Source organism: Saccoglossus kowalevskii, unplaced genomic scaffold, assembly GCF_978046115.1.
Source record: "Saccoglossus kowalevskii unplaced genomic scaffold, keSacKowa6.1 SCAFFOLD_24, whole genome shotgun sequence".
NCBI lineage: Eukaryota > Metazoa > Hemichordata > Enteropneusta > Harrimaniidae > Saccoglossus > Saccoglossus kowalevskii.
In genome coordinates, this window is record NW_028188618.1 from 6,459,308 (window position 1) to 6,479,546 (window position 20,239).

The window sequence follows — 20,239 nt, forward strand, 5'->3', positions numbered from 1 at the left end:
TACATGTATAAACAATGTATTCTGAGAGAATCCATTATTTGATTATCCAGTACGAATATACACAATGTATTCTGAGAGAATCCATTGCTCGTGTATCCAGTACCAGTATACACAATGTATTCCGAGAGAATCCATTATTTGATTATCCAGTACGAATATACACAATGTATTCTGAGAGAATCCATTGCTCGTGTATCCAGTACCAGTACACACAATGTATTCCGAGAGAATCCATTGCTTGTGTATCCAGCACCTGTATACACAATGTATTCCGAGAGAATCCATTGCTTGTGTATCCAGTACCAGTATACACAATGTATTCTGAGAGAATCCATTGTTTGTGTATCCAGTATCAGTATACACAATGTATTCTGAGAGAATCCATTGCTTGGGTATCCAGTACCTGTATACACAATGTGTTCTGAGAGTATCTATTGTTTGGGTAACCAGTACCTGTATACACAATGTATTCTGAGAGAATCCATTGCTTGGGTATCCAGTACCTGTATACACAATGTATTCTGAGAGTATCTATTGTTTGGCTATTCAAAACGTGACACCTAGTGTATTCGGTGCATTCCATTGATTGTATTTTTCACTACTTGAATACAAAATGTTGTTGGAGAGAATGCAGTGCGTTGGTTCCCGGTATAAGTTTTTTTTTAAGTTTTCTTTGTTGTAGATTTACTATATAGTCGCAACTGTTCAATGTGTACATACGCAATTCATGTTTGAATGGATTGGGGAAAATAAATAGTGACATTCATTTAAACGTTACACTTAATGTATGCACTAAACGTACATAGTAAAGGTTGTACACTTCCACACCCTACACCATACAAACTATAAGCTTACTCAGTGTTACGAAACAATGAAAAAATCAGATTAAAAACAAGTATTGTTTTATCCAAGAGACTTGCCCCACAGTACATCCAGTTCGGTAAAATTAAGATGTTGATACCTAGTGATATCGCGCCGTTTTATTCATGGAATTGGTATAACAAAATATATACAGGTGCAGTCAACGGAGCTGTTTGTGAAAATATGTGTTTCGCTAAAGATTTTTAGCGGGCAGGCAAAATAAAACATCTTCAGTGGGAGGGCATTAAAAATAGGGTTTCTCGGAGGGGAATTCCAGTTGGAGAAGATTTTTATTCAGAGGGCAGGCAAATTCCATTTTTAGATTGAGCGGGTAAGGGCAAAATGCAGAATTTTCCGCGGGCATCAACAACCAAATTGCCAAAGGGGAAGAATGTTTAGACTGGCCAAAGGGGAGTAGTCCAATGGCGTAAACTGCATGATAATATCCGCCGGAGGCAGACTGTGCCGTTCCATTTGTGGCACTTAGCACGTGATCAATTTGGCTGAACGCCACCACCGATGACAATCTGCGCAAACAATGCCTGTATTTTGCAGTCCAGTGCACGTTAGTTGTTTACGTTGCTTGTAGCGGAGCCGATTTACATGTATATATACAAATAGTACTTTCAATCATGTCTTACTACTCAATGATATATTTACACTCAATTTATATTCACATTCATTGATTTTTATCAAACATTGGTAGTAATATCAATGTTTAACAACTACGGACAACCTGAGGGTGTACACTTTGTACCGGATGCGGTCAGACTTATGAGCTGGTATATACTGTTAAAAATGCGCTGAAAACACAAATTTAATGAGTTAATGTAGTATATTCACTGATTACTCGAACTGTGTCGCATTTGAACTTGGTCTTAATGAAGAGTGTTATTGGTGAAATGGGTCATGGCATTTTGTCATCTCATGGAAAATATAGGTATTATATTACCATTAAATTCGCCTGCTATAAAATAAAAACGTTAAATTTAATTCACATGGGTTTAAGGATTGGAGCTGGTGACCAAACGAGACTTTAACTTCTTCTCTGGGAAATGATAGGGAGGGCAGTGGGTAGCAAAATTGAGTGGGGAGAAGGCAGCAAGGAACAAAAACGGTGTGGCCAGAGGGAAGTGGGAGCGAAAAACAGTGGGAGAGCAATTTAATTTGGTTGAGAAGGAGGGGAGTTGCGAACAGATTCACCTCTCCCCTCCAAATTAAATTAAGCCTTAATAATGTTCATAACTTAGGTTACTGTTGATCAAACATAAATACCAAACATTTTTGCAAATTTAGGCCTAACTTTTTTTATTCCTTGTTTCTCGAGTTTTTATAAGGCAATTTTTTTGAGGAGGGCAAAAAAAAATTAATTCTTTTTTTCCATTAGATTCTCAAAGTGTGATTCTCAAAGAATTGTAAGTGAGATCATTGATCGGAGAGAAGAAATGAAATACAATTTTATTCCATGTATAACCTTGTTTCTCATCTGCGCATATCATGATACTCCAACAAAAATGCCACTTGGATTTGTTATGCGGCGGGCGGTAAAATAATGAAGATAAAAATAATATTTTTTTAGCATTTTTTGGGGGTCCTACTACTTAACGCGCGAACGCGCGAGGGAGTGTCTGGGCACGCGCGGAAGCGAACAGGGGGGAATACCTAACGCGCGGGGCAGCGGCTGTATAATACTTGTACTGTATAATATTCGTTTATGCTCAAAATTTGAACCAGAGTGGCGAATTCGAGCAGCTATCCACACTTTTTATGATCGACGCCCGGGCATTCCGGCGAGTCGAGTCCGCCATGTTGTTTACTAATTTTGGTTAGCGTTTAACAATAGGACAATACCATTCGATCCATGGGGGTTACAGTTCTACGAATGTGCCGACATTGTCGAAGGACAAGGACAGGACAAGTTTGTGCAAGTGTGGCGAGAATCCCGTAGTTACGCGGAAATTATTTACCTCATGTAAAAAAAAGCATCGTTTCTCATTGTTGTGCTGTATCGCATCATGGATCTAGGTAGTCCTGCGTACAGTCTATGGAGGTACGCCGGGCTGTGGTGGGGGTCGTCTATCAACCAAACGCGCCCCCGTACACACAGCACTGCATGCAGGGCTAGCATCCAAAAGCTTCGTGGTTGTGTAGTCAAAATAATGTTACAATGTGAAAACAGACAACCGCTCAGCCATAATACGTATCGAGACAAAACATAATTTGTCGATAATCGAGTGTTGCCAGGAAAATTGAGATTGTCGCAAAATGTAGCAAATCGTTTCCAAAACAGTGCCGCTAAGAAAGTCTCGCTATATTGCAACGTTCAGTGAGACTTGAATCTTGTTTGCGCCCACTGTAAAACATGTATAGTAAACAAACCGCCCTTTTAGAAAATATTTTTATTAAAAATAAGTACAAGTAAACTAAAACGAAAATTAAAACACGCACAACATAAAATAGTTTTATTCAAAATTAGTCTTGTATATGTTACTGAAGAACAAGTCAACTAAACCGAAAATTAAAACATGTATAGTAAATAGACAGACACCCGCCCTTGTGGAAAATATTTTTATTCAAAATTATTCAAAGTACAAGTCAACTAAAACGAAAATTAAGGTAGCGGGACTATTATTTGCATACTTGTTTTCATCTTCTAATTGTGACTAAATGACTACAAATAGACCCGGGAAAGTATATATTTTTAGAATCGCCAGATTTCAAGCTTTTCACAAGTGTATTTTGCATGCCGGTATCTGCATTCTACGACGCATTACTCAATCAAAGGTGAACAATTACTTTTTCTGTAAAAAAAATAATTACGCATTTATGCTGGTGATAAGAAGTATTTTTTTCACTTTTCCTAGTTGTTCAATAGTCTGGTAAATTGAATGTGTCTGGTCAATTTTATTCAAGCAACGCGTTTTAAAAAATACTGTGCTGAATTTCAATTACTGTTTTAGTCGCATTGCCCACAACTCAAACCACAACTCGTTGGTAAATAATCGATGAAATAGTTTGTCTGGACACATTCAAGTTCCTCTCACTGTCACCTTAAAGCTGTGAAAATTTGGTGTTAATCCGACGACAATAAGTATACGTTATTTTTTGTTAAAGACCTTGTATTTTGAAAAACATAAACTCCTAGAAAACGTCCATGAAGTAACAGCAAAGATTTTCAAATTTGTTTATCGGCACTATCAATTTGTTTTCCCATCAAGGTCTGTTTTAACATGTGTAGGGACATCCAAATGTGTAAGGCTATTGGAAACCAAAAAAATAAAGGAATGGGATAGCTATAATTGGATAAATTTGTCATATGAAAACACCAAAATCAATGATTTTTTTTTAGTGACTGTATGACCTTGTGTCTGACACATTCATATGCAAATGACTTATCTTTGAAACAAACAGGGGCGGAGACAAACCACTCAAATGTTTGGAAACACTCATTGTGTGTCAGATAGCTACTGATAACACATCCTAACATTGCTTTGTCTTGAGTTTATCTTTGAAACTTATAGGCACACAGATTAAACCTGTGTTGTTGATTTTGGAAAACACTACACTGAGGCTGCCTTGCTTCCCTTCAGAAAATCTACATTTTAACCAACTTACATGACATTCTATGTTTCGTTGACTTTATCACATGAAAGTTTATAGTGCATTTCATCAATTAATAAATAAATGTGAAAATCGTAATTTTCAACACAAATAATAGTCTCGCTACCTTAAAACATGTATAATAAATAGACAGACACCCGCCCTTGTGGAAAATATTTTTATTCAAAATTATTCAAAGTACAAGTCAACTAAAACGAAAATTAAAACATGTATAGTAAATAGACAGACACAGAATACGACAGCAAAAAAATTATATTCTACGTCGACGTTTTGATTATAAACAAAATAAATCCTGGCTAACGAAATTGACAATGCTATGATAAATGTGTTTTTCGTTGTCCCTATAATGCAGTATCAGAACTCCAAGTTAAAATATTAACGGGGAAGTACAATTGCGCATGCCTCCCATTAGTTCCAATGAACGGCATTATCACGTCGGTATGTTCAATGGTCCACACTGTATACAAGGGCATAACACTTATAGTTTTGAAAAAAATACATTAACACGTCGGCAAGTTCAATCGTCCACACCTAAGACAATGGCATAACTCTGTAATAGTTCTGAAAAGAAGGCGTTATCATGTCGGCAAGTTAAGTTGTTCAAACCACAGTCCCTCTATCATGATATCATGATCATGATCGAACTAAAAGCAACGTCATACACTGATTTAAAAAAAAAAAAAAAAAAAAAAAAAACGCCAATAGCACACGGGTTTGGAAAAGATCGATCACGGGGCGTGTATACAGAAAACTACTGGTATGTAGCTCGCCAACTGGGCTTGGGATCTCTCCATCGCGTCAAGTGGTCATTCATTCGCAAACGTGAATTCGTACAGCGGGCGATGAACTGAACTTGGCCTTTCGATGTGTCGCTTCCAAGGCGTTGTGATACTCTCTTATTACTACCTATATTTAATAAAAGTGGGAACGTCATTCACTTTCAGTTTCATTGTTAACGGCAGGTTACACTAGCGCACCGGAAGCGTGTGTGGGAATAGAGGTCATAGCCATCGCATCGCGATTTTATAGTAGCTCACATATCGGACTCACATGAAGGCGCGACAATGTCATATAAATCATTATCGGATAATTATCGTCTAATAAAATCTAATGAAATTCTGGCAGAGATGTCTAACTTAGACATTTTTAGACGATATTATCGATAATATCGGAGAAAACGAACTGTCCCAATAGTTGCCCAGACAGACCTGTCTAACTTAGACATTATTAGACATTGTTAGACGATATTATCGATAATATCGGAGAAAAAACGAGCTGACCCAATAGTTACCCAGGCAGACCAGTCTAACTTAGACATTTTTAGACATTGTTAGACGATATTATCGATAATATCGGAGAAAAACGAACTCTCCCGAGAGTTGCCCAGACAGACCTGTCTAACTTAGACATTTTTAGTTATTGTTGTCCAGACAGACCTGTCTAACTTTTTCTCCGATATTATCGTCTAATAAAGTCTAAGTTAGACAACCATGTGCGGGCAGCTATTGGGTAAGATAGTTTTTATCCGATATTATCGATAATATCGAAATTATCGTCTAAGAATGTCTAAGTTAGACACCCATACCCACCGGGAACCTTGTCATATTACATTTTATCGGTAATGTGACATGCGAGACGTATTTGCTAACTTGCGTATTTGCGATTTTGCTAACTTGTTTCCAGCGTTTCGGTGTTTTTGGTGGGAAATGCTTTAAAGCCGAAAGGAAGGAAGACAACTCTACGGCCGTTACGTAAAAACCCAACATACTCGTGTAAGAATTAACTATACTTTATTCCGCATTACGAATAAATAGCCATGGAAATATTTTCCTATGTTCATAGAGACAATAGTAGCATTAACACATTTTACATTTTATCTATCTATTAAAGTACGTAAATAAACTTTTTATTTATACTCTACGCGGCAAGTCGTGAACTAAATTGCACTATTAAACTTTTTTGTCCAGTTTTCACTGAGACAATAGTAGCACTAACACATTTTACATTTTATCTATCTATCTATTAAAGTACGTAAATAAACATTTAGTTTATACTATACGTGGCATTGTTATGTACTTCTGTTAAGTCCGCCACTAACGCAATCCGATCGTTCTTGAGTAAATATATTTCGTTACGCTGTCAGTTGTCAAGGATTATTTGTTTATACTTAGAAAGATAAAGTATTTGTTGAGGTTTATAATTAGTTAATTCTGTAATTTATATTCAAATTAACTGAACGTGGGAAAGGTAAAATCTACCTCCATGGTAAAATTAAGTCATTCCCTTCGAATGTTTTCAACGTTCAACGTAATGCTTGGACGCATTTTGTTTTAATTATAATCAGTTGACGAACGTTTCGGCTATACTAATACGGGGAATATAATTTTCAGACTAAAAAAAATCCTGGATGATTATAATAAAACATTTATTTCTCGACAAATCGCTGTCCGGGTAAATTACCTTTTTTAGTAGTTTATGCCACTATAAACACATTTTTATACATTTTTAGACATTGTTAGACGATATTATCGATAATATCGGAGAAAAACGAACTGTCCCAATAGTTGCAAAGACAGACCTGTCTAACTTAGACATTTTTAGACATTTTTAGACGATATTATCGATAATATCGGAGAAAAACGAACTGTCGCAATAGTTGCCCAGACAGACCTGTCTAACTTAGACATTTTTAGACTTTTTAGACATTGTTAGACGATATTATCGATAATATCGGAGAAAAACGAACTATCCCAATAGTTGTCCAGACAGAACTGTCTAACTTAGACATTTTTAGACGATATTATCGATAATATCGGAGAAAAACGAACTGTCTCAATAGTTGTCCAGACAGACCTGTCTAACCATGGAGGTAGAAAAGGTCTAACTTAGACATTTTTAGACTTTTTTAGACGATATTATCGATAATATCGGAGATAAAAGAACTGTCCCAATAGTTGTCCAGACAGACCTGTCTAACTTAGACATTTTTAGATTTTTTTAGACATTGTTAGACGATATTATCGATAATATCGGAGAAAAACGAACTGTCCCCATAGTTGTCCAGACAGACCTGTCTAACCATGGAGGTAGAAAAGAGACATTTTTAGACTTTTTTTAGACGATATTATCGATAATATCGGAGAAAAACGAACTGTCCCCATAGTTTCCCAGACAGACCTTCTAACTTAGACATTTTTAGACTTTTTTAGACATTTTTAGACGATAATATCGGATAACGTTAAAAAGTGCAATGTCGCGCCTTCCTCATGATTTATTCAAGACCTTTTGTTACCTGTTACAGCTCCAAAAAGAAACAACAAATGCTTTGTCTCTCGACGCAACTCGCCCTGGTTATGTAAATGTTTCCCCTTACCATCAGACTTAAAGCCGGAACAAATGAAAACATTTTTTCTGAATTACACAAGTTTATCATATTTGGTATGTCATGTTTATTTGAAAAAAAAAACGTGCCTTGCTTGGGTTGAACGACGATTACTAAAAAATAGTGACCGTGGTTGAACTGAATTAGGGACAGTGTACGTTCCCCCCTTTGTTGTAGTTGTACAATAGAGTGTCAATCACATGTGTCACGGCGTCAACACTTCGAAATATGTGGACGAAACGTAATATACCGTACGCTATATTGTGCACGAGATTGACCACAGTACTGTGGATTGACCAAACTCTGTGCTTTCGACAAGAGGTATAAACCAGGTTTACCGTAAACTGCGTGTACAATAAGAAATTTACCGCATGCTGTAAGAGTGGGGACAGGGGGTGGGTGACTGGTACAGGATGCAGTAAATAAAAAAAGCATCTTAAGTTTTTACAGGAGGTTACCATTTACAGTAAAAAAATCGATTTTTACACTTAAAGATATATTTGATATTTTGTAAATATCTATATTGGAAGCTTAATGTGGAAAATGCTTTATACACTTACAAAATATACGATCTTTGTACAAATCATGGATGAATAAAACGGTTGATTACATTTTAAATCTTGTCCATGGCTGCGAATATACGTTTTTTATTTGTTTGAATTACATTACAAAGTATAAAAACATTGGACCACAGCCTACGAAAATATCCCCTCTTTACCGTGTACGGACACGAGATTTACCGAACTCTGTACCGTTCACGATATTTGCCGTATACAAACTTGCACTGCAACAGGAAACACAAGGACGTTACGATATTCTTAGGATACCGATTTCATTGCACGTGTACGTAGCACTGTGAGAAAACAACATGAGGTGAATAATTTCTGCGTAACAGACGTCTTACATGGTCATTTTTTAATGAATCTTACTAAACAGTACTACGGGAGTCTCGCCACACTTCCACAAACTTGTCCTGTCATTGTCTTTCGACAATGTCGGCACATTCGCAGGACTGTCACCCCCATGGATCGAATGGTATTGTCCTATTGTTAAACGCTAACCAAAATTAGTAAACAACATGGCGGACTCGACTCGCTGGAATGCCCGGGCGATTATAAAAAGTGTGGATGGCTGCTCGAATTCGCCATTACAACAAAATAAGATCAAAACTTTACATTGTAGCTAATAAATGTATATCAAATTTTGACAAATTTAGTAATGAAAATAAATTCATATCATTACTAAGTAACGAGAAAATGTCAATTCCTTTAGCGCAATATTTAAAAAACTGTTTTAATACAAGACAGCAGCACCTACATAAACTAAGCCAATAACACATACCTTGTATACAAATTTATCTTTCTTTTTTTTAATGCTTTTTTGTTCCCTTACTTTTTATGTAGTTATTTTTCTTTTACTAATATTTGATTTGCAACCCTTTTCATCCCCTCCGGGGGATGTTGTGTGTTAATAAATAAATAAATAAACTCTGTTTCAAATTTTGAGCATAAACGAATATTACCAGAGGTACATTACTTGGGGTTTGCAACGCACATAGTACTGTATGGTGACATCATGTCAAGATCCCATTCAAGTCTCATCTCGTAGTTAGCGAGACTGATGCTACTACCTTCTGACATGACATAGGCGGTTTGTAATAAAACAATAAAACACCACATTCATAGTGAAAAAATGTAATACATCGAAAATATACAGAAAATATAGTTATCGTAATCCGTCATATCGTGAGCAGCTATTTTGATCCACCTGGACATCCCAGTATCCTAGTTACCTCGGGCATGCGCATTCGCATTTTTCTGAGTTGGAACGCTTATGCGAGCGCGAGATTGTAACGGGATCTTGGTATCATGTCACCGTAGTTGCAAACCCCAAGTAATGTGCCTCTGATATTACACAGTACAAGGATTGCTGCCGCTACCCCGCGCGTTAGGTATTCCCCCCTGTTTGCTTCCGCGCGTGCCCGGACACTCCCTCGCGTGTCCGCGCGTTAAGTAGTAGGACCGTTTTTTGCGCTTACAAGTTGGCGGGCGCGAGAAATTACGCTGAAATAAAATTTTATTTTTATTTCATTTTCGGCTCCTGTTCATTCAGTAGGTTCGCAAAACAAGGGATAATAAAAGTCTGGCCTTACTCTATAGTGTAGTGTCAAAGCTGGGCAGTGATCTACAAACGTCAGATTGGCAAGCAATCTCTTGCCCGGTGTCAAAGTTGTACTGTGATTTAGCCATTATATCAGAGATGACTTTTTGTTCATTTCTGTTTTGCACAGATTTTTCCATAATCTGAAAAACCGGCAACATGATAAATACATGGTGCCATGAATACATTATTGTGATTGGACGATAATCTGTTTTAATTTATGCAAGTCATGGTTAAATAGAGTATAATGCACCATAATCCATTGATTGTGGTTTCAAAGTTATTGCCCAGAATATAAATACCAAGGAAAAAGGAATTTAATTATATTTTATTTAAGGCTGGCGAAGTAAAACGCTGAACATTGTGTTACATCATACAGATAAAAGTAACTTTACCTCAAATAAAGGCAGCGAAACCATTGTAATATTCTGCTGTCTACTCTAGCTCCCTCGAGCGAACATCACTGACCATTACATTGTACTTCAGATGCGTCAAGAACGAGCTGTTTAAGTTTAATTTTGTTTATCGGATCTTAATCGTTTTATAGTTGTTTTCCATTGCTTAAAAAACTATGGGAAAATAATATTGTAGCAATATTCCCCACCAAAGTCGAGTATACCACTCTTCATTGCAAAATTCACTGTATATATGCCGATGTGTGTGTCAGTAAATATACTTGTACCCTGGCTACTGAAGCAGGTGATTTCAGGGTATTCAGCTGTCATTCAAATACACGATTCCCTGTACTCGTTCGCTTAACAGGCAAAATCAGGAGTTTTTTAATGAAAATAAAATTCAGGACTTTTCAATGTTTTTAGTGTAATTGTGAAACCCGTGTTTGGAACTCTCAACAGTTTTACTGCCGACTAAAATGCAATAATTACCACTATATACACCGAAGTGTTGATGCATATTTCCTTCTCTTTCTCTGTAATTGTAAAATTGCTGATGATACTAATTGAACTACCAACTATCACTTGACAAGTTTAACAAAATAAGCAGTTTTTAGTGACTGCGAACGTCAGTACTAAATAACTATTTACAATCAATAAATATTTATAGTTCACTTGCGTGATTTTTTTCTGTGATTCTGCTCATGACATTCATAATTGATTTCTAGCCAACTTGAATCAGATGCATGTACAAATATGTTACATGGTGTATGTGTGAAGTTTGAATATGATCAGTCCCGCCATGTTAGCAATATAACTCCAATATACAAAATTGCCATCAGTCAGCTCTTTTGAATCAAATCTGGGAAAAATATTATGTTCATTGAGGACCCATTATTTTTCAATGGACATACTGAGTTTGAATGAAATAAGTCCATGCCCAACCAAGGTTCAGAAACGGCAGAAATGCTTGATTTTGATGAGTTTTTAATATAGAATTCATTGCTATTTTGTCATCATGAATTGGATCATAAATAAATGTGTGTGAAGTTTTACTGAAATCTGGCCAGGTATGTCTGAGATGCATATACTGTGCTCCCGCCACTCACAGTTGCAATTTTTCACGTTTTTCTCATGACTAATTTCGTGCTGATGCAGTTCATAACATACAGAGGTAATTTGTAGCTAATACTGGGGGACACTGGTAATATGAGGTTATTACGAAAATACCTGTGTACTGTATGAGTGCATACTTTGAGGTATTTTCGTAATAACCTTATTATTATACATCTTTTCCTTCCAATGATACACCATGGGAAAGCTGAAATCTAAAATATTTAGAAAAGAATCAGTGGAACTTCTTTCTGTGGAATCGGGTCAAACTCTGGTGGCAGCCATGTTTGTTTGTATTATTAGAGGACGCTTACGCGTGTAATCATTCCATATTTGGAATTGGTATTTCCTGGTATGGTAGGATGAAAATACAGCAAAATTACGGAACGCTGTAACTTATGGCGTTATGGTGACAGATGCACAATAATGATATATTATTCAATAAAATGCGTCTTTGTTCAGCTGGGGAAAATGCAAGTGATGTTGTGCAACTCAAAATAAAACATTATTAATACCCTCTGACCCAATTCTCTCAATACCACAAATCATCTCTGGTATTAGCAGCGAATAATCTCTGAATATTCAACAAATATTTACCCGTGAACATCTTAAAAAATGAGGCAAATAGATATAGTGTAAATGTTTTATTTTCAGTTTCATTTCAATTTGTTGTAATAAAACTAACCTGAGAAAATACATTACCTTAGCATACACAGCATGAATGAAAAAAAGGCACATCAAACCAACTTGTGCTTTTCAATGAAAATTACAGCTAAACTTCATAATAGAATATTATGTGAAATATCAAAAGGTATTTTTTGTACACCTTTCATTTACATAAGTGCATACCCTATCAATAGAGGAAATATAGTAACATGCACTTGTTAACAAATTGGCAAATTATAACAGTTTTCAGTCTACCTATATGTTTTGTATTAAGATTATCAAATAGAACATGATGCATGTTCAATGTTTCACATTTTACACATGGCAAACTTGAATGGTACTCAAAATTGCTAAAATGCAGTGACGAGAAGAAAAAAACTACTTATTTTTGCTTAATTAGACAAATCCTGCACAACAGCGAATTTTAAAATTAGAGTTGGAATTACAGTAAACGAACTTGTACAGAAAAATTAGATTCACATAGTATTGTGATGAAAACAATCAAATGTACAACCAAAATTAGTAAGCTAATTTCATAGTTTGTCACCAGCATACAGCTGCGACATTTCTACTAGATAGGCTTGACACTTGGGTAAACAAATTTATTGCTTCTCATATTAGAGGAAAATTGAAAATGATTCAGTGACGAGGTTCTAATTATTTAATACTACAAGATATATGTTTAATATGTATAAAATTATGCATTTGAATACATAAAAAAAGGTTGGATCAAAGGGAATTTAAACAAATCTTTTTTCTATTACATTATCAGTGATCCTTATGGTAGTAAATGTGGTGTTTATCTTATCAGATTACAACTCTTAACTTAATTGAAATTGTAATCCTTGATTCAGATGTGTAAATCTAAAATGTAAACACCAAATAAACTGTTGATAACAGAGCCTTGGTTATGTAAGAGCTCTGTGGAAAGGTTTGAAGAAAAACAGCGAATTTTCTAAAAATAATTTTACTTGAATTACTTCATTCGTTCGGAATGACAAATCATCCTGAAAAAGTAAACAAACATTTCCCATTCTATTGATGTGGTTTTGAAACTGAAGGCATTTTATTTTTAGCCTCGTTGTATTTATTACAAACATAGCACAAATATAACAACCTTGCCATTACCTAAATCTCAGAAACACAAAAACAATTTTGCAAGAACAGTGTAATAAGCAATATAAACAATTTGGTTGTTTCACACACAAGACAATTTTTTTTTCTCCAATTCAAAGGTGCAATTTCACTTAGCAAATTTATGTGGACTCATCCCTTTGATCAATACATACACCACCGAATTTTGTTATTGTGGAGGGAGTAATGTAAAATTAACTGTAGAATAAGGATAAAAAAATAGGAAGCCAGATTTGTAAATAAGCACCAACATAGGAAGTTACCAAAAACTATCATTTTCATGTAATTTATATTTTAAGATTGTTTTCAGAATTATGTTTTATGTTAGAAAGTGGGAATACAACTTTAAAGCAAGGCCTGCATGACCATTTACATGAATATTCCGGTTATCCCATAATCTTATACTTTATAAAATAAGTTACTTATCGAAGCTGGTCACTATTACAATTTTCAAGTGGTACAACTACAGATACACGTTCACCCAACTGACAATAAGGAAATGACACTTTAACTTGCGTACATACACATAAGCACTGAATCCTTTGCACAGGTATGAATGCGGCTCCATGTACCGTTTCAGTATCAGTTCCCCACACCTGAGTATGATTCCCATAATGGTTTTTCATGGGATGCCTTTTTAGCCATACAACTCTGGCTAATATATGGGGCACCTTCTCTATTTTCTCTCCCACAGAAAGAGTGACCTCACTTCTAAATATTTCTTGAATAATACAAGGCCTAGTGTCACTACATAAATCAATTGAACACATGCCATCACTACTCTCGTTACCAACCCACTTGGCCATCACACAGGCAGAACGATTATTACGGGAACGTTCAATGCTATACAGATTTCCAGCATAAGAAACACGCTTGTAGCGTTCTGCAATGCAAATCACATTCAAAATGTTACTTGGATTGTACAGTAAAGCATACATTTCTGTTAGAGCAGAAGTGTCATCACTGTCAAAATAGTGACATTGCTCTGGTGGCAACACAGTAATTTGGTGTTGCTCTCTAAAATCACTTAATGTCAATTCTGCAGATTGCGTCTCTGTGCATCTTTGAACAACATGTTGAAAAGTTGAAGTAGCCTCGCATGTCCCTCGTGACTGCTGACCGTAACCTAGTAGTGTTCGCAGATCAGGGATACATTCTGGCCACGGTTTATCTTCAATCTGCTGTCCTAAAGTAAATTTCCTCATAAGTTGAACAGTTATTCCCTGGTTATTGGTAGGGTAGTTGCCCAAAATACCATTATATCTTTCGAATGAAAAGCACCAAAATGCATAAACAGGCCCATAATCCAACAGACAATCTTTTAAATGGAGATGTAAATGCATATTTATAGTGCATGCTTCACTTCCATGGAGTTGTCTAAAAAACATGCAGAATTTATGCAAATAATCATGTGCCTTTAATACCTGTTCAGTGGATATAACTTTTGAACACATGATTCTGCATGCATTGACAAACAGGCCCCAGCAATTATATTGGTCATTGCTTATAATGTCTTTAAGAGCATATTGAGAGAAAATAAGCACCCAGTTTTTCCACTGGTCAGCAGTGAAACCAGAAAAACCTGACGCAATTTTTCTTGGAATTCTTCCTACATTTCCAGGAACTTTCATACCATCCACTTTAGACTGTATCATACTGAACATGTTGCCATCAATAACACCTTTATCTTTCCATATCTGAGTTACATGTTTAGCTGTGCCAAGAAGAAGGTTGTGCATCGGGTCTATTACATGAAATCTTACTGGATGGTAATACGGCAAATTGTTCAGTTCAGTCCAACGCGCTCCATACTCTCTTTCATGTTTGTTCTGTTCAGCCAGTGTTGCTGCATTCTCCACTTTAACAGCAAATGACTTATGATCTTCATCACATCTAGGTGGGTAATTGTCAGGGGAATAGCCTGAATAATCAGCCTTGGCTCCAAATGTTTCCCGCGGGAAGGTTTTCAAGCATTTACTGCAACCTAGAAGATGAATAATGAACATTTCAAAAATTTAGAAAAATGAGAAGCAGTTATAAATATGAACTTGTTTTCAGAAAATGTGATTTATTACTGTGCATTTAAATTTAATTTAGCATTGGAACACAGTTTGAGCAACAGGAAATTCACAAACTGCAGTGGCCATTGAAATCTATGTACTAGATACAGCAAATAAATATACATGTGATATTCTAATTTGTTAGTCAAAATAACAATTCTGTATAATGTTACTTGTAGCCAACACTGATTCATCTATGGCCAAGACAATTTTACATTTTATATTTGTGGAATGCATGTTCTGCATTTTTAAAGTACTGTTAAAAATGCAGAACAAGCCTTCGATATCAAACATGAAAGCCATTCAAAAATTTGTATTTCACAAATGCAATTCAGTGATTCTATGATGCAAAATTTAGATTGTTAATGGCTTATATTGTATTTATTGTTATGCTAAATTGGTTCTATTGTTTATCCAAAAGTAAACCAATGAAAACCCCTACTCTATAATGCCCTGGAGAGAACCCTGGTTCATTCCATATTCTGTTTACCTTTCAAAAATTGTGAATTGCTAACTATCTTAAAAAAAAATCATGCCGTTTTTTTGCCAAATCAATTCCAACAGATAGTATATTGATGTGCAACAAGCGCCCAACCCCTTAAAAACATGATTTTGTGATTTTGCTAAATATTAGGCACTTTATGTAAACCCATTTTTCATAAAATCGCAATAGCAGCAAAGCAAAGCAATCGATCTCAATTATATTATTTTTCTCATAAGAAACTTCGACAAAGGATACTGCATTCAACCATGGAGCTAAAAAAGGAGGAGCAATGATGCCTACTGTTTCCTTTGTGTACTATGATGGTTGGCAATTGTTAAACTGGTAAACTGGTATCTGTTTTTCTGCTATCTGTTTAATCCCTCAATGGCGATTACGCAATTCAGAGTATTTCAACAAATTTCAGAAATTTCAACTGCACAGTGGACGAGTCATAGTGTACATGGTTGGCAGCGAAAACCATACCATCGCACCAATATTCGTGATTTTCGACAACCGCTCGCTGTCGCACGCCAGATTTGACAGTGGTTTTCAAAAGCCGATTCTACAAAAAGTTAAACATTTTTGCGGAATTCTGTGGATCATATAAATGAAGTGTTTCAAAAGCTGACTCGTCAGAAAGTATAAAATATAGTCAATCTTCAACTACAAACAATTAAATGTCCAAGTGTCTAGTTTGTGAATGGTGACTTCTTGTTTTCAACAAAAGTCACCGCACATAAGTACAGGCCTTATTTATGATCTGCGCAATTGATTTAATATTTCATCAGAAAATTTTTTCTGTGTAATCTGAACATTACGGCCGGTACACTTGCTTAAAGAAACGGCTTCGAGTTCAAACACCAGAAGTACAAAGGAATTAGGAGCTTAACAATTGAAGTTCATAGGCTTATTTTCCACCACTGCTTCTTTTTTTACCTCCATGATGCATTATTTTAGATCAATTGGTCAAAATATTAATTTCAAACACAAGCTTGAATTTTTGGCTCCTTATGCAGGAGATTCAAGATGACCCAAACCATGTAACCAGTCAAAATTATTTTATTTTTTTCTCATAATAAAAAGCGTTTCAACATATCAAAATGATTGCTTCAAGTACTCACGAAAGAATAATGACAAGCATTTTTGATCAATAGTAGCAATATTTGGTTAAATTTTTCTATGGGCAACAGTGTTCAAGTTAGGGTTCAAAAACAAAAACTTGACTTGGCCTCTATGTACAGTACATGTTGAAGTTTTAGAGGAACACATTTTTAAAGTTTTTAGGGTATAAACATGTGACATTTTGTGTATTAATTATTACTGGTACATGTATAATGTGACACAGTGTCAAACAATTTAAGTCTCTTGCATAATTTCTCAACATATAGTTATGCAGTACAAATTTAAATCACAAACAAAAATCAGTTTGTAACACATTCATCCATAGTTGTGAGTTTATTTATGAGTGTGGATAATAAAAAATATTTTTTCTCACCTCTCAAAGCTCCATGTCCAACGAAACCTCCACATTTCCGACAGGCAGGAATATCACTTGACAGGCACATAACAATTGCTCTGTATGTGTTACCAGACATTGAACCATCTTCTAACTTTACTCCTTCAACCAACTCCTGCAACTCTGCTACAAGTGGCTTAAGATAGGAATTTAAATTTTTCTTTGGTTCATCTGGTCCTGGTAGGACACCAACAAGAATCACATTTTCTGCATTAAAACGTTCCTCTCTGGGAAGGTTATTGATAACCATATAAATGGCCCCTGCTGAGTATGGGCTGTGCTCATATGGTTGAAACCAATCAACATTGAGAGTCAAGCTCAGATCATAATCACTACTAAAGAAACCAGCTTCTACAAAATCTTTCCAAACTTTTCCATCATAAATGTCACTCATAACTCCTTCAGGAATGTTTCTATTTCTCCACTGGTTACATCGATTTAGAAAATTAGGTCTTCTAAGAAATGACTGCAATGTTTGTTTGAGGCTTTTGTAACAGTATAGTTTTATAGGATACAAATATTCTTTCATATTTCCTTTTACTTTCTTCAAAAGTGGAGAATTACAAGGCTGGCGATGTTTTCTCTGTGGGTGCTTTGGATATCTAATGAAAGAACATTTCAGAGGTATTTTCAGCCCATTTCTATCAGTTCGGTAGCAATCTTGAAATCTATACAATTCTGCACACTTTGGACACACCACATACTTGTCAAAATCATCTCTGTTAAGACCCAGCAATTGTCTAACCTTGTAAAGTGACAGAGGAATGTAACTTGCTAACTCTATTAGCAATGGCAACTCCAAGTGGTCTGAACACATTAGAAGGAACTGTTTCATAAATTTCAAGAGAATTGTGATTCCTCTATCAGAAACGTTGTAACACTTCTGCCATAATAAAAGAAAAAACATCATTGCATCTACAAGTATCTGAAACATTGGTTTCGGTATGGATGAATCTTCATTAGTAGCTGATTCCTCATTCAATAACTCTGCTTCTCTCACATCTTCATCAGATTCCCATATTTCACTGCAGCAGGATTCTGGGTCTCCAGCTGTTTCCTATTGACAAAATGGACTTAAGAATAAACCTGTGTTTTATTTACTTTTATTTGTTCAAACAATGCAACGTAACAATACAGAGTCGGCCTGTACAATACACATGTTATATCTTTTAAACTAGCAAATAATTATGAAGACTAACAATTTTCCATTTGTGTAATAGTTTTACAATAATACAATACATATGCACATATACACATTTATACTAGTATTGCTGAATACTAGCATAGCTTGAATGACTTTGCATAACGCAATGTTCAAAATCAGGGCGCTAACTTGACTGCCTGCTAATGAATTGAGACTTATAAAGAAAGACTTGTTTATTTTTATAAAGGCAGTGTAGTTACTGTCACTGTTACATAACAATAATTGGCAAGGGTTTATTCGCAAGTGACCAGTTTCTTTTCAGTCTAGTTCTCAGTAGCAGTGTTGAAATCTGTATACTTGCCTTTGTTCTAGGTCTTACAATGGATGTACATCCATGGTCTTACATAGTCAAAAAACGTTTAATATAACTACTCAGCAAGTTACAGTATTTAAACATAGTTGAACTCTTATGACCCTGCCCTTGTTGTATAATATTATTCCATTTACCATCGTTTCAATATCAATATGCATGGTCATAATTAATGTTGAATACAAACAAGTTTTGGGAAAAGCAAATCTATTGAATGTCCTTGATTGATGTAAATATCTTACAGGAACATTGGTGTCTAATTTGTTTAATTATTTTAAGGGACATAATTTCCAGCTTTATAAAAACAAATGCCTCATCTCAGAAAAAAAGTGCTGCATTTAGATTAGATTAGATTCATAAAACATCCAAGAAAATCTTAGCTGGGATCAGTGACCTTTAAATGTCTAGCATCAGTCATGGAGTTAGCTCCATGCACCAGTGAGCAGTCAAGTAGAATATTTATCAGATTTTCTCAATTTTTCTCATATTTTTACACAGGATATCTGTCACTTGAACTAAGGGAAAATTTTATATTGATGAATAAGGTGACCAAATTTGATAAAGTTTGGAATAGAATTAGTAAGTTATTGTGCGCACATTAACAATTATTAACAATGATGACGACGAAGACAACAACAACAACACTGACAGACTTTTTTCCCTTAATATACCTTTCCCTTCCATCTTTGATGATACGGGCAAGGTAAAAATATATGTCAAAATTGGAATTTGTTGATGTTGACACTGGGTATTACATGCAACCTCAGTCCTCAGAACAAACTGTGAATGACTTTGTTTATGGTGTGAATTGGGGATCAACAGCATGCATGCGTTTCTGAAAATACTCTATCTACGTTGTGTGTTTTTGTAAAGTCAGTTTTGTGCCAAAAGTGCGATAGAATAAGTTTGGGTCTATTTATGAATATTTTTTGAATGTAAAATATTTGTGAACTCTTTTCTACATCACTGGTTCTGGCAATGCATGTAGCAGACAGTAACAAATTTAAAATCTTAAAAACAGATCATATTTAGCCTACAGAATTTAACGGTTCATAGCCTGTACTAAGCACATAGGCTAACATTTTTTATCCCTTATAGCTTGTGCTAAGCTGTGCACAAATGCAACTAATAGAGTGGACTTTGTTACCAATCTGTTTTTTTTACTGCTATCTGAATCTGTGCCAACAATCATGGAGCTTTTAGCTCCATGCAACAATTGAATCAAGAATAACAAGCCAAGGTAGACAAGACAGCATTTCTGAGAGCCAAAAAAAAAAAATTCTGAAATCATCTGCGCAATTATGCCTAATAACAATAATTATGAAGTCAATTTGCT

The 20,239-nt window shown here is 35.4% G+C and overlaps 1 pseudogene; it reads right to left on the minus strand.

Moving 5' to 3' along the window:
- Window positions 1–14,833: 14,833 nt before the first annotated feature.
- LOC146728176 (uncharacterized) lies at window positions 14,834–18,305 on the minus strand (annotated as a pseudogene).
- Window positions 18,306–20,239: the final 1,934 nt, after the last annotated feature.